At 35.9% G+C, this 24,702-nt stretch overlaps 2 long non-coding RNA genes across 4 annotated transcripts in view; one reads left to right on the forward strand and one right to left on the reverse strand.

The window, feature by feature from the left end:
- The first annotated feature begins 1,449 nt into the window (after positions 1–1,449).
- Positions 1,450–24,702, forward strand: part of LOC135967043 (uncharacterized) — a 49,835-nt gene continuing 26,582 nt past the window's right edge. The window contains exons 1-2 of the long non-coding RNA XR_010580862.1: positions 1,450–1,582; positions 13,330–13,466. This is a non-coding gene — a long non-coding RNA (uncharacterized lncRNA). The remainder of the gene's footprint in view (positions 1,583–13,329; positions 13,467–24,702) is intronic.
- The window catches only part of LOC107127301 (uncharacterized), a 45,443-nt gene continuing 39,661 nt past the window's right edge, over positions 18,921–24,702 (reverse strand). For all 3 annotated transcript variants that reach the window (XR_010580861.2, XR_006692268.3, XR_001484975.4), the window contains exon 3: positions 18,921–20,822. This is a non-coding gene — a long non-coding RNA (uncharacterized lncRNA). The remainder of the gene's footprint in view (positions 20,823–24,702) is intronic.

Consider the following 24,702-nt stretch of genomic DNA (forward strand, 5'->3'; position numbering starts at 1 on the left):
AATATTCTGTCAACAAATATTCATGCCATACTTACATATTAGGCTCTAGGAATAGAGTAAAAAACAAAAACTCATACTGTTCCTGTTCTCACAGTTATCCCTGCATTGTCAGGGAGGTAACATTAATTAATTAAATAGCTGTACTAGCAATGTATAATTACAAACTGAGAAAAATCTATGGACATAAATTAACATGATTTTGTGAAAGCATATAATGAAGTAATCTTCCACTAGAAAGTGATACTTGAGTTTGAATATCGGTTGAAGGATCAGTAGAAGTTAAAGTATGACACCAGTATAATATGATAAATTTGAGGCTCTGTGAAGAGGCTATCTGATCAGAGTGATGAAGACATGGTGATGAGAAATGAGATATGGGAAGGATTATTAGAAATCAGAATGTACAGATGGATGGAACCAAGGCAAGATTATGAAAAATCTCAAAGATATAATAAAAAGATCAACAAAAAAGGAGACATTAAATAATAGTAAGAAATAATAGAAGATACAAATAGTAGAAGATACATATACATATACAAATAAAAGTAAGAAATAATGGAATAATAGTAAGAAATAATAGAAGATACATCTTATATGTATATGTATATATATACATCTTATATGTATATGTATACATATAAGATGAGCCTGATTAAGTACTTTACAGAGATTATCTCTGTAAAGAGATTATCTCCTTTGACCTAATTACTTCCATATTTACAGATGAGGAAACTGAGGCTCAGAGATACCAGACAATTTACTGAAATATGTCAATCAGTAAGTGCTCACTTCAACCCATGACTGCCTGCATTTGAGTAGAAGTTTTCCAGAAGAGGACTGAAGTAATGACAATTGATGATGCCTTATAGAATAGATTGGAGAAACTATATAACAATAGATTATGGCTTCTAGAAGGGATTGGAGGAACTAGGATCATGGGGCTGTTTCAGAATCCAAATGGGAAGAAATCTGGGCCTTACGCCAGAGTATTGGTCATGAGAGAGGATAAAGCCAGACAAACTGACAGAATAAAATTGTCTTTAAAAGGAAATTTTAATAAGAAACTGCTTTTCAAGGAGGCAGGTGTTAAATTAGGAGGGGGAGAAATCTATTTAAATTTTATACATGGAGTGCACTAGTAAGAATATAAAACATTTTTAAAAAGTTAGTAATTCAAGGTCCAAGGTTCAAACTTGTCTGAAATGGGCTTTCAAATATTCATCAGAATTTATGACTCAATGCCAAATGTATTCAACTAATACATATGTTAAAATGCACACTACACGTCTTACTTTTGACTAATGAGATTTCAAATCCACCCTGATTCACTCCCGTTTACAGAAGGAAATTAAAAAATTGATTGGTTACTTCCTTCGCTGCATACGGACACCTTGATTGGCCAGCTGCCGTGGCTAGGCAACCAGGCGGAGAATCTTTGGAACAAGTAGCAGACTTCATCACAGCAGGAGCCGTGAGGCAAGAAGCTCTGGGATCAATTAAAATGCCAGGCTTTTCCAGGCTGGTTTCCAGTGCATCTGTGCATGATTCCACATAAATTTAGGGAATTAGAGATCAGACAAAGGTAAACATTTCTGTGCTTTGCTTAGCATTGATTTAGAATGCGAAGATGAAATATACCACAGTCATCCAGCCAGGAGGGGGTTTACACCTTCAGCTGATTTTTTTTCCCTCCTCAATTGCTTCATTATTTTAGGTATGTTGTAATCGAAGGCTGTTTAAATCATCTGTGTGTTCCTTTGGGGAGGGGAGGAGAAAGAGAAACAAAAGAAAAACCAGTTCCTACTTTCATAGACTAAACAGTAGAATGACTCATTCTTTAATTTTATAATGACACCTCTTAAAATAAGAAATTATTAATGATCTTCATTTTCCAGCTATTTGGTTTCCTGAACTTCGGTTAGATAAAAAGCTCACTCGTGTCCTCCTAGAAAATGAAAGACTGTTTCTCCCTTAAAGTCTGGAAAGTCTAACCTTTTGTGGAGCCTTCTCTCCCTTTTTTTGCTTGTTTATTTGTTGTTTGTTTTTTGTTTTCTGTTGTTGTTTTCTTACCTTATCTATCAGTTAAAGTCTAAGGTTTTGTTTGTGTTCTTAGTACGGAAGGTCTTTTAACGCCTGTATGTTGGGGAGAGGTTTAACTTCTGCACTTCCTTTGTACCTGGGGTGAGGTGAGGGTTAGAGGTTTATCTTTGAAGTACCAAGCAGCATGACAAGGACAGTACAGAGACGGGAAAAGTACAGACAAGTGGCTGGAAACAATGACAAGGCAAACAAATATCATGAACAGCAAATTACAGATTTTAAAATCCTACAGAAAAAGACAATTCCCTGACATCACAGAGGTAGTACAGACTTACCCTTTTATTAAGCAACAAGAAGAAAAGCAGAAAGCCATCAGGCTTTAGCTGAATATTAGGAAGGAATCAGAAGTGGGGCTTTAAGCCACCTTCTAAATGAACATCACCAACTCAGTATCTCCTACCCTATTTCCACACCAGTGATAAGTGTTACAAAGATGTCCAAAGTTCTTTTCAGCTTTATGGTTGTAAAATTCTGTGAATTAATTCAAAATTTTAGAAAAGTTGAGGAGAAAATTAACATTTATTGAGCTCTTGGGACTGGGTTCAATGCTCAATACATTTACTCTACTTTTTAATTCTGATGACAATCCTGTGAGGGAGACAGTATCTCAATTCTACAGGTGAGGAACCTGATGTTTTCATTCTATTAATCAAGCTCATGTTATTTCTACTTCCTCTACCCTCTGAATTATGTCATCCTCAAGAATTCTTATACAATGAGGACTACCCACCTAAAGTTTGACTTAGGTGAAATAAATCATTCATTCTATATGCATTATAAACATAAGTGCAGTATAATATAAATCTATAATGACCACTTCCAGGAGAACATAAAAGCTTAAGAAAATATCAGTTAACGATCTCTTGCCGTTTGGTCAGCAGACTGTGTGAGAAATGGCAACCTCCCAACAGAACACAATATACGAGAGGGTTGAGAGTCAGACTCTCAAGTCTGGTATTCCAACTCTAGATACCTTCAGAGTAAGGTGATACAGATCTTGCCAAAGTACATGGTGAAATATTTTAATGCGAGAGTGAGTGTAGGTTAAAACTCCAGCAGCTTGGAGTTTTAATATCCTGTCATCCACAAGTGCCTGTAATTAATACTGCTTACATTCAGTTGGCATATTTATGAGTTGAGTTTCCTCCGTATATCCATTCTTCAGTTTTTCCCTACCTATTAGCAGTGCTCAGAGACCAGGGAGTAACTGACTGCAATTCAGTTGAAGCAGAAAAAATTGCCTAAGAAGACATCAATAAAAGAATGATTTCCATAAAGGAACAATTACTTCTGCTACATTCTTTGAGCTGATATAAATCTAATTTTAAAAGTTCTTCATTAGTTTAGAAAAATTCTGCTTCTTCTCAAAGGGAGTTTTGCTTTGCTTTTGCTTCTTTAGAAAGAGGAGTTCCTCAATAATACAACTCTAGATGGTAAATTGCTATCTTAGTTCCCCACCAGGAAAGGATCATACCCCTGAAGCTTCAGAAATCCCTGCCACCATGGCTTCTGTTGGAAGCTGTGCTCTGTCAAAACCTGATGCTCTCTGAATTGCCTTTGGGCAATTCTTTTTCTTCTTCTTCTTTTATTTTTTTTCAAGAATAGTGCAAATTTAAAGCTGAATAGCTTTATCATTCTGTCCTGCAGAAGCTAACAAATTTGAAAGTCTTCCTTTATTTCCATTTATTCCACTCTCTCTCTCTCCCTTTTAATTCAAATTATCTGTGATTCCACTCTGTCTGTCCCTTTTAATTCAAATTGGCTGTATCTTTGCTGCATAACCCCATCTCTATTTCTGGCTTCTGTTAAGATGGCTGATTAGGTTCATAGTTCACACCATCACTTATCAACTTACCAAACTGTTGGTCAGTTACCCCCTTGGTGTTCTCTTATGAACGTACCTTCTCATTTTTGCAACGCAGACAGGCTGAGAATTTTCAACATCTTTAAGTTCTGGTTCCTTTTTGCTTAACAATCTCATCTTCAATTCATTTCCCTCTCCTCTCATTTCACTATAAGGAGTCAGGAGGAACCAAGATGCTCCTTCAACACTTTGCTTAGAAATCTCTCTAGCTAAATATCCAATTCTATCACTCACAGGTACTGCTCTCCACAAAACACTAGAATACAAACACATTTCAGTGGAGTTCTTTGAAACTTTATGACAAAGAACACCTTTTGTTCTTTGTCCAATAATATGTTTCTCATTTTCATCTAAGACCTCTCTAGAATGGCCTTTGTCATCCATATTTCTACCAAACTTCTGTACGTGATTATTTGTGTATTCTTCAAGATAGGCACTTTCTCTATAGTTATTTTCCTTTCTTTCTGAGTGCTTAACAGATTTATCTTTAATATTCCCTTCATCCCAATATCTGCTTTTTCTAGCATGCACCTCAATCTCTTCCAGCATCTACCCATTACCCAGTTCCAAAACTGCTTCCACAATTTTATGTATTTGTTATAGTGGCACCCTATTTCTTGGTAATAATTTCTGTCTTAGTTTGGGTAGTGATAGCAGAATATCATAGAATAGGTGACTTAAAAATATTAATTAATTTCTTACAGTTCTGGAGGCTTGGAAGTCTAAGATCAGGGTGCCAAAATGGTTAGGTTCTAATAAATCTCATTGGCCCTCTTCCTAGTTTGCATGTGGCCTTCTTGCTGAGTCCTCACATGGCAGGAGGAGAGGAAGAGAAAGAGATAGAAAAAGAGAGAGACACAGACACAAAGACAGGAAGTTCCCCCCCATGTCTCTTCTTATGAGGGTACTAATTTGATTATGAGAGCTTTGCTGGGATGTCCTAATTACCTTCCAAAGGCTCTGTCTCCAATACCACGTCACAGTGGGAATCAGGATTTCAGCATATGAATTTTAAGGGAACATAAATGTTCAGTTCATGGAAATTATTACAGGTTTTGAATTCAATGAAATAAACAAGCTGATTGTAATAGCATTAGACATTGAGTTTTCAATAATGATTCAGGGAAGGTGCATTGCACTTATTGATAATTTTGCACAAAATGTGTATTCACAAATATGTAAGAAGAGAATTCCGATTTTGGTAACATGAATAACATATCCAACATAGACTCCTCACCCCCTCAAAAACGCACAATAGTAGAAGTTAACAATAGCAACAACAAATGCACACAAATGAATAGGTGTACTCAGGAGAATTAGTAAAAATCCCAAATTTTAGAAAAAAAAAAAAAGAGAGAGAGAACTCAAAAGAAAAAGGTAAGCAATTTTATTAACCCTGTAACATCCTAGGGAGGAGAAAACCCTGATATAGGTCCTATAATCTAGTACTTAGGGTATGTTTCTTAGGGATAGAAACACAGTGGTTTAAAGCTGAAACTTGGGGCCCTGAGTAAAGCTAGAAGAGCATTAGAGCAGCCTCCTTCATGTAAGTGAGACTAAAAACAATCAGTCCATAAAAAAGCAAGGAAACTTGACTCTGATTGGGTCTTGGAGTGTGAAAAAGTCTCCAATTAGCAACCGAAACTCAGCCTATTCCACATGCAGGTGTGGAGTCAAATTTTAGCTATCTTCTATTAATCTATATATTTGTCAGCTTGAATTACCACAGCAAAGCACTTTAGTCTGCTTAAGCAACAGAAATTTATTTTCCCATGGTTCTGAAGCCTGGAAGGCCAAGATCAAGGTTCTGATCAATTCGGTTTTTGATGAGGGCTTTCTTCCTGGCTTGCAGTTGGTTGCATTTCACTATGTCCTCACATGGTTTTTCCTTGGTGCATGCATGTGGGTAGGCAAAGAAAGAATGAGAGATGATCCACATAATTAGGAAATGCAAATTAAAGCTACAAAGTCATACCATTTCACATTCACTAGAATATCTATAATAAAAGAACAGACAGTATTATTAATGGTGAGAATGTGAAGAAAATGAAACTCCCACATATTGGCAGAAATGTAAAACTGGTACAGCCAGTTTGGAAAAGTTTAGCGGTTTCTTAAAAAGTTAATCATAAACTTACTGAATTAGTTTCCTACAGCCATCATAACACAATACCACAGACTAAGAGACTTAAATAATGGAAATTAATTTTCTCACAGTAATGGAGGTTGAAAATCCAAGATCGAGGTGTTGGTAGTTTTGGCTTCTCTTGATGCCTTTTTGACTATAGACATTGGGCTTCTCATTGTGTTCTCACATGGACTTTCTTCTGTGCACAAGCCTTCCTAATGTCTCTTCCTCTTTTTTATAAAGATACCAGTCATGCTGGGTTAGGGTCCCACTCTTATGACCTTGTGTCACCTTCATTAACTCTTTTAAGATGCTATCTCCAAATATAGCCACATATAAATTTTGGCAGAACACAATTTAGTCCATTACAAATACAATCCAGAAATTCCACCCCTACTTGTTTACCAAAAGGAAACGAAATAGATGTTTACACATATATTTTACACATATAAAGACATGTATGTGAATGTCACAACAACATTACTCTTAGTGGCTATAAACTTGAAATAATTTTAATGTCTGTGAACTGGTGAATACATAAACAAAATGTGATCTATCCAATGGCATAACAGCCATAAAAAACTACTGGTCTATGCTACAACATGGAAGAATCTCAAAGCCATGGTGAGTTAAAGCAGCCCCTCACAAAAACCTATGTATTGTATGATTACATTTACATGAAATATCCAGAAAAGACAAATCTATAGGGACAGAAAATAGATCAATATTTGCCTGAAGCTAGTTGTGGTACTAGGAATTAATCACAAAAGTGCACACAGGAACTTTTGGGAGGGATATAAATGTTTTAATGTCAGATTGTGGTAATGGCTGCTCACCTCTATAAATGTCCTAAAAGTCATTGAATTGTACACTTAAAAATGAGTGAATTTTATGTTATAAATTATACCTTAAGCCGGGCGCGGTGGCTCATGCCTGTAATCCCAGCACTTTGGGAGGCCGAGGTGGGCTGATCACCTGAGGTAGGGAGTTCGAGACCAGCCTGACCAACGTGGAGAAACCCCATCTCTACTAAAAATACAAAATCAGCCGGGTGTGGTGGTGCACGCCTGTAATTCCAGCTACTTGGGAGGCTGAGGCAGAAGAATTGCTTGAACCCAGGAGGCAGAGGTTGCGGTGAGCCAAGATCGTGCCATTGCACTGCAGCCTGAGCAATAAGAGTGAAACTGTGTCTCAACAACAACAACAACAACAACAACAACAACAAAATATATATATGTATATGTATATCTTTGGAAAGCTGTGAGGAAAAAGAAACATTTAAGGAATGAAATAGTATAGGTGTTCATAATCCTTGCACTTTCTCATTCTCCTTCTCCATATGCCACATTCCTTTCTGAAAATGACCTGCTTATTTTCCAAGTATTTCTGGTCATTTAAAAAAAAAAAGCCAACTTTGAAATGAGCTATTGATCATGAGCCCTTGGTCTCAAGAGAAATTACACAGTCAGTGGTGACTTTCTCTTATGGAAGCATTCATTATATGGCATCTTTCTGTTTTGTTTTGATTCAAAACTAGACAGTGAATTTCTTTCAAAATGTTAAATAAACATATTTTTAAGCATTACTTTTCTCTGGTGGCAAATTAGAAGTCAAATGCAATATGCAGTTCTCATTAATGACCAAGGACACACTAGACATCATAATATAGGTAAGATGTAAATTTATTTTCTTAATAAATTACATGTTGACAATTACATTCATTTATAAATGTTCCTCCCAGATGTTTTCCCTTAAAGGAAAAATCATAGACCATGAGATGGTCTTTCACATTCATATTTCAATTAGAAAATTTCAAGTGACTGTGGAAAGGTTAATGCCACTATGATGCTTTCTCAAAGCCCAAAAGTCTTCACAATCCCTTTGGACCTGGCCCCATTTCCCAAGCCAAAAGTCATTTCCATCTGTATTCTGAGAGTTTCACTGAGCTTTTAGATTTGTATTGTGCTACTTACAATTTCATACAATTTGGATACACTTTTGCATCTAGAGGCAGTTTATGTCTTAGGCCAAACCCTGAACTTAATTAACTTACCATAAACCTTCTTACCTTATAGCTATATCAGACCATAACACCAGTGCCCAGTTTGTGAAATCGATGTAAGGCATGCAGTAGGAATCTCTTTGTGTGTCAGCTAATGAGGCATTCTTTTCAAATGTCAAAACCTTCTAGCAGATAGGCATTTTTAATCATTCCATTTTGATAGTACAGGGGACAAAGTTCAAATTATAATTGCCATAGGACAACAGTAAGAAGCAGATATTTTCCTAATTTCCTCGAATTACAAGTTTAAAAAATCAGATATTAAGTGATAAAAACTGAAAAACTAGATTTGAAGTATGATATGATTAAAATTGACCAAACTCGGATTCAGGTGGATCTGAATTTAGTTTCAGTATTGCTTCTCATTAGCTATGTGAACTTGGGCAAGTAATTATTTTACTTCTTTAATCTTTTTTTAATTGATAGAAGGGCATACGAATATTTATTTCTAAGACTTATTCTGAGGAATGAGTGGGAGTTCTTAAACTGAGATATTTGAACTACTTTCAGGGTGATTGTGAAGCACTGAAACCGCAAGAAAACATGTGTAGGTTGTTTGAGTGTTCATAGCTTTCATCAGTTCTCAAAGGAATTTCTGTGTTCATGATCACTAAGAAGGGATACATAGGTGCTTGTAAATACAACTTTGATAACACTTGAGAATGTGTCAGTAATGTCAATAATCTATTTCCTTCTCCTTTCTGAAGCAAATGATCAGATTAAAATTACAAACAATATAAGATTTCATATTAAATACTGTTTTATACCACATGTATAGATGTTTTCAACAGACAATGAGAAATAACACTCAGTTTTGTTCTATACAGACCTTCAGCGGATTGAGCAAAGCCCATCTACTTTGGGGAGAGCAATCTGCTTTACACAGTATACTGATTCAAATGTTATTCTCATCCAGAAACACTCTCACAGATACACCCAGAGAAATACTTAACCCAATATTGAGTACCCATGGTTCCAGTCAAATTAACACATAAAATTAACACTGACACAATAGATTATGAAATAACTGTTCCTAGAGGTAAAATACATGTTCTTAATATAACTTAGCAGTTATTCATGCAATAGTTTACTTCCAATATTTAGTCTTACAGAAACCACAATTGAAACACGTATTTCCTATGCTAAATGCTTCCATGTTGACTAAAGATTGCTAATATCTAGAACTTTTGCTTATAACCTGCTTTCTCCTGTTTTATTTTCCAATTATTATCTTTGTCGAGTTTTATTTTGTCTAATAGGTTATTTGTTCTTCCCTGTAAAGTTGCACTTTTTTTTTTTTTGTAGTTTCTCGGAGTTTTTGCAAACCATTCAGCAATTTTCTTCAAATTTTTAAACTATTAATAAAGAAAACCTCAGAAAAGTATACAATGCTTACATTTTTATGCATTGAGTCAAGTTCAAAGTTAGTGACATAGAATTTGTAAACTTATTTTCAATGAGATTAAGTAAATAAATACTCAGAAACACACATAATTCTTACAGCAGTGACTGCGTGTCAGTTAACATTTCTAGGCTGAGCATTCCAATTCTGAAAACCCCAAATCTGAAATGCTTCAAAAGCCAAAACTTTTTGAGCATTGATATGACAATAAAGGAAATGCTCATCATAGCATTTGGGATTTGGGATTTTCAACCAGTAAGTAAAATGTAAATATTCCAAGTTCAGTCTGAAATTTCCAAGATTTAACTGGTTTGGTGTATAACTTTAGCAGTTTCACCTAGTATAAACTTTAGATTTAAGACTTATTTTTCAGGGTCTTTTCACTTAAAGAGACACATTCTCACTTTTTAAATGAATCATTATTTTTCAGGTTCTTCTTATGATGATTCTCTTATCCTTTGAGTTTTTAGGTAAAATTTCATTTTTTTAAATGAGGTCTTTCTTGACCATAAAATGTAAAAGCACCAAATTTCACCCGCAGTGAAATTAATACTTTTTACTTTCTCAGACTCATCAGTATCTGAAGTGCTCATTTGTTTACTTATTAAGACTTTCTCTCTCTCAAAGGAAAGCACTTTGTACTTTCTATATAGAGACTGAGTATCCCTTATCCAAAGTGTTTGAGACCATATGTGTTTCAGATTTCAATTTTTTTTCAATTTTGGAATGTTTATGTTATACTTACTGGTTGAGCATCCTGAATATTCCAGTAAACATTTTCTTTAACCATCATGTACTCAAAAGGTTTTGGATATTGGAGCATTTCAGACTTTGGATTTTTAGATTTGCAATACACAACCTGTAGTAATTACATAATAAACACTGAATAAATAAATGAGCTAATTAATGCTTAAGATTATGTTGCTGTGTTAGTCCATTCATGTTGCTGTAAAGGAATACCTGAGACTGGGTAATTTACAAAGAAAAAAGGTTTATTTGGAGTCACAGTTCAGCAGGCTGCACAGGAAGCATGGCACCAGCATCTGCTCAGCTTCTGGAGAGGACCTCAGGGAACTTACAATTATAGCAGAAGGTGAAGGGGAGCCATATATCACATAGCAAGAAAGGTAGCAAGAAAGACAGAGAGAGAAGTGAGGTCTCAGACTCTTAAGCAGATCTTGCATGAACTCAGAGTGAGAACTCACTACCATGAGGACAGCGCCAAAACATTCATGATGGATCTGCCCTCATGACATGAGCCAAATACCTCCCACCAGGCCCCACCTCCAGCACTGGGGATCACATTTCAACATAAGCTTTGGAGGGAACAAACATCCAAACTATATTAGTTGGTTGGAAAGATCATATGAAAACTCTTTGGAGTACATTGTAAATATACATATGCCTAAAATGAGTTTTAAAAACTTTTCTCTGATGATAAGAAGAAATAAAATGATGAAAACCCCCAGGCACCTATAAATTAAGGAGAACAAAGGTGGAACTGTGGTGAGAAGTGTGTGAGAGAGAAGACCCTGGAGGAATCAGAAAAGGAGAATTCAAAAAGTAAATGCTTTGGGAACATTGTTATCCATGGATCTTTCTCATTTTTATACTGTTTGCAAACAAAGGCACTGGCTGCCATTGTTCCCCATTGTATTTTCCAGGCTGCTTGTATAGCAAATGGCCTTGGTAGATGTAGATATAATACCCCCAACTCCCAGAGCAAAGGGTAGCTTTGATAACTGTCTGGTATACTAAAGATAATGTCTCTTCCTGGAGCAAAGGTCACAGGAAATGTGAATGCTTAGAATCAGACAATCTGTATATGAAATCTGGTTCTGACACTTATTGGTAAGGTATTTTACCCATTTTGGGTATCAGATTTCTAATTTTGTGTGACAGTTTTAAGAAAATATGCCTCAAGAACTGTTTAAATAAATAAATAAAATGACATGATGACTTGTACCATGTGTCTTAGTCTGTTTTGTGTGTTGCTATAACAGGATACCACAAACTCAGTAATTTACGATATACAGAAATATTTCAGCTCACAGTTCTGAAGTCTGTGAAGTTCAATATCAAGGTGCTGGTATCTGACACATGATTTCTTGGTGTGCTATCCTATGTTGGAAGGTGGTAGGGCAAAATGAAGAGAGAGAGAGAGAGAGAGCCTACACCTGAAAGCCCTTTTACGAAGGCACTCAACCCTCAATAATTCTCCATGGCCTAGTTATCTCTCAAGTCTGTACAATGGAAATTAAATTTTAACATGACTTTGGGAGGGACCAATCATTCAAACCATAACAGCATGATAGGCATATCTTTTGTGCACAATTGCTTACTATTTCTATCTTTGTTTCACCTTCCTTTTTCTCTGCCTTTCATCCTACCTTCTTTGAACTGTCTTTAGAAAATCAAAATGCCCCCATTTCCTTAGAAGATCACAACCCACCTCAAACTGATAAAGAAACTGACATTTATAGAACACATCCAAATATAATTATCCTAAAACTTTTTGGACAAAACAAACTAACAAACATAAATACAAAGCAGAGATTACAGAGGCTTAGACAATTAGTCAAACTCCTCTATCACAAAGTATGTCTTTCACCCAGTTATCTTTCCCTGACATACCAACCATCTATTGAGCACTCACCAAGTGGGTGTATTGAGAGAGAAGAGGAGATGTACTAGTATGAAATGAATTCAGCCCAGAAAATAGGAAACCCAGCCAACAGTGGCTTGAACAAGTAAAAGGTTTATTTGACTCATGCAAAAAGAAGCCCAAGATAATTTGGTTTAAGTGTAACAATGCCATCAAAGACCTTTCTAATACGCCACCCTCAACATGCAGTTCTTCAGCTTCTAATATGCCATCCTCAACATGAAGGTCTTCAGCTTCAAGCTTCTCTCTTCTTGGTAACATCAGATGAACTGTGTGAATTACATACATTCAACTCTGGTACCTCTTGAACTCTTCTTTCAAAGTTCTTTCAAAATTCCCTAACAGCATTTACTGACCAGAGATCTCACAGCCTACTGGTACTTAGCCTCAGAGACATTTCACCCAATGGGGAATGGAGCTGTATTCCATTTCCAGAATGCTGAAGGTTGCCACCAGCCTTATACAGCTTTCTTTCCATCAGAAGATCCACGGTATTTTCTGTACCCTAATATTGGGCAAGGATCAGGCACCAAGCTCTTTCATGTTCTCTTGTCCTCTCAAGTAGAATTCTTTCTCTCTCTCTCTCTCTCTCTCTCTCTCTTATTTTTTACCCTAATATCTTTATTATGTTGAAATTAAACAGATTGTTGCAAGTGATCATATCTCAGGTTACATTCCTTTTCTTTCTCTGATAACATCAAGAAAGATTCACCATAATCAAGAATGGCAGTTCCAGTGGAAGGAATGACCCTCCTGATCCCTTGGCACAGGCACAACTAGGTGGAAGCCTGTCAGCTCCTAAGTTGAGGCCATGAGAAGAGTGTAGGTAGGAGGAAAAAACACAGTGAGAGTATTTCTAACAGGCTCAGAATTAGGCAACTGTGTACACATACAAATATATATACATATATACATATATATATATATGTATGTACACACACACACATATTTTAGAAAACAAAAAATTCTGTGCCTGAGTAGTTACATGTAGCTACAGCAACTTCACAATGAATCCAGAATCTAGATCCCTCCATCTTTCTGTGTGACTAACCATAACTAATGTTTCTTGCTCATAGTTATAAGACAGCTGTTGATGTCCCACTCACAGTTATAAGACAGCTGTTGATGTCCTACTCACCAGTTAGGAGGATCGAGAAGAAGCTGCTTTCCAGGAAATCGCAGTCAACTTCCAAATAGATCTCTTTGGTCAAACATGTGTCACAGATCCAACTCTCTTTTTGTAAGGTAGTATGGGGAATAAAATATTTAAGTAGTAAAATTGGGCCTCTGCCAATAAGAAAGAAGGAGAGGATAGATATTGGGTAGATAACTAGCAGCATCCTCCATGTGATATACTGAAATGAGAGACATGCTAGCTTTGATAAATTACATCTGCCTCCATTTGTTAGCTCTTGTCACATATTGAATTATTTTCTATTGAATCCAAGGAATGCACTTAAATTACATTCAAGTTTTCAGTTTGAAATGAAAGTACCACATTTGTTCCACTCTACTCTTATTATTTCCACCAAACCCTGAATTTCTCCATTCCTTACCACTATGTTCCATGGTATTACATTCAAAGCCTCAGTCACAGCCCACTGAAATCCATAGCAGTCAAATGGTTAAAAATCAGAGTTCCTAGAAAATCCACCTGAGATGATTAGTTAAAGCAATCTGAAAAAGCAAGATATTTCACTGCCTGCCACATAATGTTTCTCCAGGCCCAGCCCCTGTAAAAATAAAATATCGTTAATGGAAGCCAACTCGTTACCCCATAAAATTACTACAACACATGTGCTTGAAAACGTAAGACAGATATTCTTAACTTGGCAAGCCACAGGGAACCACAGAAACGTTCTCCAAGAAATGATTTCATTTTGTTGGTTTTATATTTAAAGTCACATTTTTGGCAGGCAATCCCAAAGACAAAGTTCCAAGAGTAAACTGGCCTATGGGATAGAACTCAGACTTCTGGTCACTTGCCCACACGTGTTTAAATCACTTACCTGTCCTTGTATACCGGACATAATGATCTGGGAGCCTGGCTCTGTTCCTTCTAGTTGTAGACCTCTTTTTGCCATCTTTTCTTCTACCCTCCATACTGAGTGTAGTTTATTACTTTAGCACACATATGTGGGGTTATAAAACAGTCTAGATTTGAAGTGCTACTCTGGCACTTAAGAGTAGTGTAACTTAGACAAATTACATAACCACACTTTGCTTCAGTTCACACATCTATAAAATAAGCATCACAATAATGTCTATGTCATAAAGCTGTTATGAAGATTGAATCAGTTAATGTATTAAAGTTCTTAAAATAATGCCCAGCATGTAGTGTGATATAGGTGGTAGCTGTTATTATTATCACCCGGATAGATAACAGGACATGACCTAAATTAGCCAGCAAAATTATTCCCTGAGGTAAGTCAGCCAAAACCCGAATAAAAAAATTCTGTAGAAATGTGTGTGGAAGCTGACAGATATTCCCCCAAATACTACAAATATAAGGGACTCAGCTGAGTGATTAGGGAAAGTTACCTGGGATTCAAATTCACTATTTCCTCTGGATGCTTAAGAACTGTGAAATTTTAGTGAACAGAAGATTCTCAGGGTTTATCTCATATAGTTCCTTCATTTTATAAAGAAAAATCCGATCTATGAGTAAATACAAGGTTACATAAGTAATTAGTGGACAGCTTCCTGGGCCCTGATGCAGTGACTTTTTTTCTTATATTAAGGTAAGATAATTTCTTTATTCCCTCTCAAGTGATGATGGGAAGAGAAAGACAAGAATCTGAAATAGGTTGTAAATCTCCATAATCTCTGCTTACAAAGAGGTCCATTCCAACTCAGAAATATTTACTTAACACAGAATCTTGAAACTGTAGAAGTCTTCGGGCTTGGAGCTTTATAACTGTTTACTCAGCTGATTATCTCCATTTCTTACAGTGAAATGTGAAACTTGTTTTTTAAGAGTGTATGTGCAGCTTGAAATCTTCAAGATAGGCAAAAAATGTGAGTTAGGTTTTCCCATTTGGGTGCCAAACTTACAATCTTAACCTTTTCCTCTTCTCATCTTTGCTTCTATTATTCTGATTTCAGAATAATGTCCAGCCCCATTATATACATTTCTGTAGCATTTTCATTTCCCAAGGGTCTTCCTGATTTGACTTATATTTCTCAACAATTGTCATTAGCTTTATCATCCTCACTTGACCAATGAGGAAATCAAACTTAGAAAGGATTCAGCGACACTCTTCTATGATCACATAAGTAAAGGGGAAGCCTGATTAGAAAACAACGACAACAAGAAACAAACAAAACAAAACAAAAAACAAAGAGACAGGTTTTCTGAGTCATTCTGTCTTTCATTTATTCAATATTATCTTGCCAATATGACTGTGTGTTTCCCATGTGCACTGAGGATAAGTGTTTTTTGCTTTTTTTTTAAATCACTCAAGATCCTTTCTTAAAGCTTAGCTTATATCCAGATCAGTTATGTTTTACTCTAACACACAGTAAAACTATTCAGTGTTATCAATGAGTTCACAAAGTAGTCAAAAGGTAAACTATACCTGAGATATCAAGTATAAAGAAATAAGAGGTTTTTAGGGTAACAATATAAAACAAATTATAAATGTGCTGAGGTCAATAAATCAGTGACCAGATAATTAGAGCCAATCAGAACCACAGACATAACTGAGAAAGACTATCTGTAGGTCAGCTTCACTGCTTCCCTCCCAGCCTTACTGCCCCAGCCACTCTACAGCTCCCAGGTTTAGTCAAACCAGACTAGTTTCATTTCTTTGCACACCTCATGCAATTTCAACATGTCTTCCTACAATTTGTATTTCCTTTTCATCTTTTCTTGTGCTTCTATTTTTTAAAAAAAGACTTACTTATCATTTTATTTATCCTTCAAAGTCTACTTCAAAAGTGTCCAAGACTGATAAAACTACTGTTGTTTAGGAACCCTCAACCAGTAACTGGGGCCTTCTAGGAATTTAAGAGACTCTAGGAAATAAGAAGGAAAAGTCAGTTAATAATAACGTCTCATCCTCATGAAGTTTCTCATCCTCATGAAGTCAGGAGACCATTAGAGACCAAGAAAGTGATGATGTGATGTTTCCTGCTCATCCCCTAATTCAACAATTTTATTGAGCACCAACTATTTTATTATTCTAAGTAAAAATGCATCATTAAATAAGACAAAAATTATCCTCTTGTGATGTTTTTATTATGATAGCAAGGCAGACAATTACATATATATATATATATATATATATATATATATATATAACAACACACATAAATATATAACTTAAAATTGTGGTGAGTGTAAAAACTCAAAAAGACAATAAGATTATATTTGAGGGAAATGTAGACATTTTGGTTGAATCTCCAGCACTTACTTCATCATCTCTTGATGAATAACAGCAATGCATGATTTGGAGAAGGATTTCAGTTCAAATGGTGATGACTCATATCTCATATTTATAAATTATTCCCATCTACTTTATCAATGATTGGTTCAAGCATAATCATATGACTCAGTTCCAGTCAAAAAATGTAAAACCAGTTTACTGCAGGCATCAGAGAAAGTTTAAAAAAAATTTTTTAGAGAAGAACCATAACAAATTAATAGTTTTATGGTATTAACAAGGAGCCTTGTGGCCCAGAATTTTCCTGAAACCATTTTTACCATCATGAAGGGGGAACCAGCTGTAGGAGGAATATAATGATATGGAAGCTGGACTTAAAAAAGGAACGAACTTGTTAGGGTACTAAGTCAATCACCTGAAACTCACCTGACCTCAGGATCTCCTCCTGTAGGATCTCATATTTCCTGCTGTTAACATAAACTTGAACCACATTTTCTTTTACCTGTTCCTGAAAACAAATGGCACAAAAGGCTAGATGGTCAGGCAAGATCTCTCTAAAAGGTGACGTTTGGACTGAAACCTAAATGATGAGAAGTAGCTAACTGACCAAAGATCTGGAGGAGTTGGAGACAGTCAGGATAAAGAGGCTAAGGAGTAAAGAAATAACAATCAGCTTTTTGAGGGACAGAAGGAAAGCCAGTGTGGCTGGTGAAGTGTGAACCAAAGAGAGAATGGGATAAGAACCAATTGAAACATACACAAGAGTCAGAGTTTTAACTGAGATTTTAATAGATTCAACGCATCTCTTCTTTGAAAGGTTTAGCAGAAATCGAAGTTTTTGTTATTCTTTCTGAAGTCATATATTTGTCATGACATCCAAAGCAAAGAACACCTTAAATGCTCTCCAACCCCTCAGCTAAGATCCACGTCTCAAATTTGAAGATCCTAAATTAGGCGATTCTGACAGAATGCTGAGTAATATACACCCTTTTGTTGGGCTATAAAAATCCAAAAACATAGGCAGAAAAGATTTGATGGTAAAAAAAAATTATTGTAAGACAAATGGGAAGGGGAAAGAGACAGTCAATATTCTGACATCCGGGCATACAAACAATTCTGCTTAAGTTATTTTAAATATCCAGAGCCAAATGGAGAATTAGAGACAGTGTTAAACTATCACCGTTTATCTTCATAGTTTATTATTGCTTCTAAATCCTTAACATATTGTAAAACTAAATGCTCCATACTTTACTCACCTGTATAACACTTGTACGTATTCTATTTTAAACCTAATTTTGTTTAGTTATGTGCATATGTATCTATGTCTTTCCCAGCAGATTGTAAGTTCCTGGAAAAGAGACAACTTTGAAATCTCTTTTGTATTCCCTCATCCTCTGACAGCTCTATCAATTTAATAGAAACTCAGTTCATTTTTGATGAATTAAATGCTCCTTAGTTGCCATTTAACACTGGCAGACAGGTGCTAAGATTCCATTTCTCAATAATTATATTATATAGAATGCATACTAGGTAAGCTCATTCCAATAGTTTGTGACAAAATTTTATATAAAAGAAGGATTCTATTTCAGTTTATAAATAATTACAGGCTTTTTTGGTCTAACTTCAAAATTTAACTGATGTCTGAGTTTCTGAAACCAACAATTCCTTCATTTGTTTCATAGAAACAACTGCTCTAAATTGCAAACAACTGTCTAAAAACGTACCCACATTCACAAGGTACATTCACCTCATTCTTCAAATATTGGTTTCCTTAAGGAATCAGTATCTGGCACCCAACATTTGGTTTTGATGTCCTTCCTATGTGTTCGCAGAGCAACCTGGTTTGTATGACTCAACCTATGTAGTTCAGTCTTACTCTGATAGATACACAATGCATGTTTGGTTGATTAATCAAGAAAAAGTCTGTGACATCCAACTTCCTTCCCATCTGCAAGCTCTTATCAGAGAGACAGTCAACATAATAATGTCTGCCGTGTGACTGATACAATAAATAAATAAATAAATAAATAAATAAATAAATATTAATGCTGTTGATATTAGCAAAGTAGCATATATTATGCCAAGAGCATTCACACACATTATTTCGTTTCATCCTCAAGACTTCTTCTAAAGCCAGTGATCCTTCCTCTGCTCTTCTCCACTTCCATCTACAGGCTAAGGCAACGGAAATCGAAACTCAAAATGAGCTTTTTTTTTTTTTTCTGAAACTGAATTTAAGTCTGAAGGATTCTAGAAATATATATATATATATACACACACACACACATATATTATATATATATATATAATTCACTTGTGTTCAATGTACTCTATTTATTGAGTCTAAGAATTCCTTGAGAGCCAGGGGAATTACTTATTTATGGTATTCTTTTCAGCCTCCCACTGTAATGCCCAGCATGTGTTATGTGCCCATTAAAGGCCAATTGAATTTAAACAAGGAGGATCATTTCTTAAAATTCTCAACAGTGAGGCTACAAGTGCAAGAAAAATCTACTTTATTTTCTAGCCAAATCAAAGTTTTGCTTACTCAGATATTTCTTTTTTCAATTATTCTGCTTAACCAATATTTTACTGAAGTAAAATAAGTCATCAAATAAAATCAGTTTCTCTTGCAAACTAACATTTTTCGTTTTGCTTCACATATTCATTAGTAACCTTAAAGTATGCTATTTTAAATATATTATTGATATAAACTTATATATTTAAAACTGAGTATATTACCATGTTTATCTTGCTATTTGCTGGACATCTTAACAAGTAAACTTGATTCATTTTCAAGCTTTTGAAAGAAAATGTTCCGGCAACTGCTAGTTGATCTTGGTGAATCAGGACTAGCTCCCACAATTAACTTCTGAGATTTTAAATTTGTCAAAGAGAAAGTACAAATGACTTAATGTGTGGAAGAATGTCAGTGTCCACTGTATTATGATCTGATAGTAAGCAACCTCAGTTCCTCTTCCTGGTTCCAACTGAGGTTAAAATGAAACTTTCTGGATCTGCTTCTGAATATTCTCTATTTTCGGAGATAAAAACTACTAAATTGTTGACATCTCAGTTGGCTCCATAACTGATATATTTCAAACTGTGTATTTAAAGTATTGCTTTACCTTTACAAATTTAATACACTTTAAAAATCCCTTGAAAATGTAAGTTTAGATTTTGTCATTATTGGGTAATTTGACATCGAATAAGGAAAATGAAATATTTTTATCTGTTTCAAACAAACGAAGATATAAAAGATGCTGCCATTTTTTTCCCTGGTTTATCATGTAGTTGCTGTTATACAAAGAGGAATGAATTCAACATCAAACATCTGTACTTCAATGTCAACATGCGGTTCAGTAGCAAACAAATGATTCCATGATTTACATGAAGAGCTAGCAGGTTTTAATTTTAGGTTGAATCAGTTTCTAGAACTTCTTCTAAAATTTGAGCCAACAATTCTGGGAAAATCATCTCTGATAAGTGATGAAGATAATATGTCATTGTTGTTGTTTGTTTTGTTTGTTTGTTTGAAAGACATCCTGGGATTCCTGAGGAACATAAAACAGCTAGAGTCACTATCAAATCAGGCTGGGATTCTTTAGCTCTAATGCCAGTCCATATCACTGTTGAAGCATTCTCACCACAGATTACTCTCCTGTTAAAGTGGCAATTTGAATATTTCCTCCAAACCTTTTGTTTTAATTATTAAATACAGTTCCCCAGAGAGATTTTTGTTGTTGCTGTCAGACTTTATATCAGGTAGGCTGTATTCTCTGCATTCCCTAAAACATTTCGGTATCTCAATAATCAGCTACTTGGTTGTCTTTCAGTTTCTTAAGAAGGACAGTCACATGTCACAAGAGAACTCAGCCAGGTATAAACAGACAATGAAATCAAAGCTGTACCAACCCCTTCCACCATAGAATCATGGACTTTAAGAAGTTTCAGGGACCGTCTAGCCCAATGTTTCATTTTACAGATGAAAAATTCTGAAGGTCACATTGGTTCAAGACTTTTTTAAGATCATAGCGTCTACTAGCAGGTATATCTTCTGGCTCCTAGATTTGTTCGTCCTAAATCTCGTAGTCCTCAGATCTTCTCGTTGCCATTCTCGTATCCTCCTGTGAAGGACTAGCATCTTCCAGACTTCTTTTTCATATGGCTCCTGCTGGTTTAGGCCACTGGGAGGCACTGGTAGAGGACTGGAGGACTAGAAGAAGAAAGAAGCAAACAGTGCCTTAACAATATCTGTACATGGTAAAGCCATAATATTGCATTTTTCATATATGAGTATGATTAGAAAATCAAGATTTAGTCTATTAATCACAGATGGAAAATTTCAATGTTTCAAGGGGCTGGTTAGGTCACATAAATGAATAAGGCAGGCACAGTAGACACCATGGAGAACACTCAACCTATCTAGAGAAGACAGACTAACACACAGTTCCAGAAAACTACTGCCCTGCGAAAAGCTGGCCCATGCTGCTGACTTCTCTGAATTTTTCATTGAAAGGAAACACCTAGAACCGCATGTGAAATTTTCTTTTTTTCTAAGTGATAGCAAGCATTTCAATTTTAAAACACAACTATATGGACCAAATGCAATTTAACTGTGAGTTAAATCTGGCAGGCAGTTTATGATTCCGGCTTTGGGACAACAGCTCACCTCTAGGGAGGAAAAGTGTATTTAAATATTCACCAAGAAGTGCAGGATTAAAGCACTCACTGGAGTAGTTCCTTTTCCCCACTGCCCTGCACGTCGAATACGTGGTTATTTCAAATAATCATTCTATCTTGCTAAAACATCTTAACATAGCTGCTTAAATATTGCACTTTACTTAGTGTGTTTAAACACAGACTAAGCATGATCATACAGAGTTTTGGGGAGTTAAAAGGGCAACATTTGATAAAGACCATCAAACTGAGTTGCCAAAAAACCAAACAAATCCTGCTGTAAGTACATGGCATACCTTCAGTTATTATCTACAAATAAACCCTGGTAATGAGGTTTGGGATTCCTCTCAGTTGCATGTTGATGATAGATTCTCTGTGGAACTGACTCTAACCCATTAAGCAAGCTTGTTCCTGCCACCATGGCTGTTAATTTGACAAGACACTGTCGCATTAAGTAGAACAAACATGTTTTCATCCAGTCAGCCATCCAGAACCGACATGGCTGTTACTCTAACAACTGGATATTGATTGGAATCACTCACCCCTTCTGACCCTCCACTGGGAGGTGGAGACCAGGCTCAAGCTGGCTGAAGATTTGCCTCATTGGCACACATGGGTAGCATATTAAGGATAGCCACAAATTTTAAACCATTTAGCTCCTTGTCATGTTCATCCTTCAGGCACTGTCTGGTTCTCAGTTTCTTCAGTGGAGCAATAGGCTCCCAATAAATCATTGTTTATTAATTTTATAGATCTACACATCCATTTGTGAGGATGAATTTGTGCTGTTTTAGCATTTAAACTTCATAAATGCAAAACATCATAAGGCACACAAAGAAATTTTACAAGAAGTCCAAAAGATAAAAAATTAAAACTTTTTAAATTCTAAAAGGTAGGATGGAGTCTTCCCTCTCTTTTTAATCTATGTGATTGAGAGACATCCACTTAGTTTTTGAATGACCAATCCATTTAACCCAGATATAATCTTAAAAGGCTATAAATCAAGCTAACTGAAAAAAAAATGATATTTACCTGATGTTAACTGTTTTTAATCTGGCTATTTTTAACCTGCTTATTAATATGGGTACCTAACATTTAGTAGAGCTTGCTTTTCACTCAGTCATTCATTTACCATAGATAAATTTTAACATGTGAAATTGCTGGGGTATCATTTACCTGTGTCTCTATGTCAATCTCAGCATGTGTTAGGCCCTGCTCTGTTCACTAAACTTCACATGCATGACAGCATCCCATGGTTGAAAAGGACCTTAAAGGACATTTAGTCAAATTGTTCACCAGACTCCGTTGCCTGCTCTGGAACAGTCTCAAGAATTGGGCATTCAATATTTGCTTGAACACCTCCAGTGTCGGTAAACTCATTAAACTCATAACCATCTGGAGAATTCTATTAAAATATTAGACATATATCCTCTGTTTTTTCTAGTATAGGTCAAATCCTTCTTCTGCAGGGAAGTGATTCAAATATCGAAAAATAGTAATGATATTCTCTTTCTGTCTTCTTCAAGAGATATGGTTTGAATTTATGTCCTCACCCAAGTCTCATGTCAAATTGTAATCTCCAGTGTTGGAGTTGGGGCCTGGTAGAAGGTGACTGGATCATGGGAGCAGATTACCCCTTTGGTGTTGTAGAGTTCTCATGAGATCTGGTGGTTTATAAGTGTGTGGCACCTCCCTGCATCTCTCTTCTGCTCCGGCCATGTGAAGTGCCTGGCTCCTTCTCTGCGTTCCACCATGATTGTTAAGTTCCCTGAGACCTTCCCAGAAGCTGATGCTGCTATGCTTCCCCACACAGCCTGCAGCACCATGAGCCAATTAAACTGATTTTCTTTATAAGTTACACAGTTTCAAGTATTTCTTTATAGCAATGTGAGAATGGACTAATACACTCAGCTAAACACCTCAGTTCTTTGAACTACTTATCTTATAGCAGTCTGCAAACTGTGATCTAAGAGCTGTATCCAGCCTTTCACCTGTTTTTGTAAATAAAGTTTTATTAGAACAAGTCCATTCAATTACATATTTTCTAAGCTGCTTTTATACTACAATGGCAGAATTGACTAGTTGTGAGAGAGAGCGTACAGCCCCCAAATATTGAATAACCTGGCCCTTTAAAAAATAGTTTGTTGGCCACTGTCTTATACCATGGTGTGCTAAGAACCCTCATCATCTGTATTCTGGATGTCTTTCAGTTTTTCACTATTGCTATAAGCCTGTGACCTGCAAAACTCAAGAAGCTTGTGTTACTTGTTCTGGATACATTTTCTATTAATGTAGAAAAAAGTCCTTTGGCTTACAAAAATTCTCCATCCTAAAGCACAAAGAAATCCTCAGTTAAACCATTGAGATTAGCCTGATTTATAGCAGAAAATATAAAGTTTTGCTGTTTTTCTCCAAGTGTATTCTCATTTTACTGTTCCATCGTTGCTTTAAAATATACTTTTGAGTACCTGTTATTGCAGAGCATTGTTCTAGACACTACATAAAATACTAAGACAGGGTTCTTCCCAAAAGAGTTTGCATCTGGTTGTATGGAGGAAAGTATTTATAAAATACCTGATATATTTGGGGTTTTACAAATCTCCCTTCACTGGATTATCAGCTGCATAAGGTCAGGCTGCCTTGTCTGCTTGGCCCTGTAACGTCTCCCCAGTGCCTAGAATGGTGCTCAGCATATGGTAAATTATCAGCAAATATTTGTGGGATGAGGGAAACGATTAGAAGAGGAAGACAAAATGTAATCAAATATTAAATTATGTGATAAAGACTATACAAACAACAGGAACTCTGGGAAGAAATAGATCAACATGGTCTGGACAGAGTGCTGAATGGAAACTTCATCATGGAATCTAGCTTCTCCTTTTAAAATAGATATCTCTTCTACAATCTGCAGATTGTTATTTCTCACCCACATCAGAATCCTCTAGTTGGCTTATTAAAAGGAGACATTCTTGATGCCTACGAGGACCTCCTGAATCAGAATCTGGCTGCCATGCCCAGAAATTATTCTTATGAATTCTAAAATTTGAAAACTACCCCTCTCAACAGAAGGTGACACAGTCTCTATGTGAATACCTCTAGTGATGAAGAACTGACACTCCCACAAGCTTCTGTATTTGTTAGCTTTAGTTGTTGAAAAATAATTTTTTACTGAGTTGCAATCTGCCTCCCATCATTTCTAATCATTGGTCTCAGCTGCATTCATTAGAGTCACAAGAGACAAATTTATTTTTTCTCTTGCATATGACAACTCTTCAAATGTGGAGAGTTCTATTAAATGTCTTCTCCTAAATCAACATGACTTAGATGCTCTTATCTTTGTAGTTGTTGTTCACTAGCAGAACTTCCCGAGATCTATCAGTTACTCCGACATTCTGCTGAGGTGCCAGAGGAACCCG

This window comes from Macaca fascicularis, chromosome 14 (genome assembly GCF_037993035.2).
Source record: "Macaca fascicularis isolate 582-1 chromosome 14, T2T-MFA8v1.1".
Classification (NCBI taxonomy): domain Eukaryota; kingdom Metazoa; phylum Chordata; class Mammalia; order Primates; family Cercopithecidae; genus Macaca; species Macaca fascicularis.